A 1,549-nucleotide genomic window follows, 5' to 3' on the forward strand; every position below is an offset into this window, starting at 1 on the left:
GGCAAGTGTTCGTTTGTGTACGTGCGTGTGTGCGTGTGTGTGTGTGTCGTGAACCTCTGATGATGATGGTTGCGAATATTCGCGCGCGTCGCGGAAATCCGACCGATTTAATGGCGGCCGCGTGAACGAAGTTATCGACAGAGGAATCTCAGAGAGCCTCAAACACGTCGCCAGGCAAAAAGGTTGTTGAGATCGAAGAGGATTGGAAAAAGTACGAAATTACACGGTAGAAAAATATTGCGCCCCCTCGAATCCAATGATATATATAGTATCGAACGGAACCGGAGGGGAGGGGGAGGAGGAGGAGGAGGAGGAGGGAGAGGGAGGGGCTCCCCGATGAGTCCCGAGGCGTAAGAGTTTCGAGGCGAACGCGACTGTGATCCGGCGATCTCGTCGATTTTTCGAAAATTACGATCGATCTACGTAGTAAAATTGCACGTTTATTATTCCCTTTTTTTCTTTTTCCCCTTTCTACGGCGTTCGTTCGAAAAGAAAAGAAAAATCTTGTTGGAACGGTCGATCCGACATCGAAGAAATGAAAATACGGCGGGAAATGTTTTTTGTTACTGCTTGTATACCGGCTCTTTGTTCCGGGGAGGGTGATAATTTTTCGATCAGGAAGCCGCGGCCAATTTTTCCATTCCGCTTCCCTACTCCGTTCCTTTACTCCCCTTCGAGTCGTCGCTTCGAACGAACTCGAGTTCGTTTGTTATTATCCTTTCGTTCGAAGAGAAAGGGAAAAAATGAGGAATGAGGTAAATTCGAAAAGGCAGTACACTGTCCGCTTCATCTTCGAAACTCTCGACGATGATATCTGTCTATCGCGAAAAGACAGGTGTGAAACCGCGCGAGTGTGCGCCAACGGAGGAGGGGGAGGAACGTCTCGGGAGGGCGGAAATTCGCGATGATTTCGAGCGAGGGTGGCAATCAACTTCACCCATCGCGTTTTTCCCGCGACTCCTTCCGCGAAATGTCGTCGACTCGACTGTTCTATTCAATTGTATCGCGATCGTTCCTATAGCAATCTAAAAGTTTTCTCTGCTTCCTCTTCTCTTCTCTTCTCTCTCTCTTTTTTTTCATTTTTCTCTTATTTTCTTTTTTTTTTCTTTTTCTTTTTCTATGAGTCTTACGAGGCGTCTCGATGAAAACGTGAAAAATTGTCCCGTAGTAAAGAGATGTGGACCTGTTTCGATAATGAGATTCTATGGTGAGGATTCGCGTACGACTATGGAGGAGGCGTTCGTTCGATGGTTGTATTATGATTGTCGAACTGATGTTAAAAAAAAGAAAAAAAAAAATTCCATTCTATCGAATGGAAGATAAACGAGAGAGAAAGAAACCTTTTTTTTTTTTTTTTATAACGAAAGAAAGAGGAGGAAAAACAAGGATAAAATTAATAACGTCGTTAGAACGTTCAAATAAATTGTAATAAAAAAAAAAAATAAAAAAAATAGGAATAGAAATTTAGGAGATCGGAGAGGGATGGGAGAAAAAAAAAAGAAAAAAAAAAAAAAGAACGAAGAAACAATGGGGTTATTCGATCGGACGA

This window comes from Apis dorsata, unplaced genomic scaffold (genome assembly GCF_000469605.1).
Source record: "Apis dorsata unplaced genomic scaffold, Apis dorsata 1.3 scaffold_19, whole genome shotgun sequence".
Classification (NCBI taxonomy): Eukaryota; Metazoa; Arthropoda; class Insecta; order Hymenoptera; family Apidae; genus Apis; species Apis dorsata.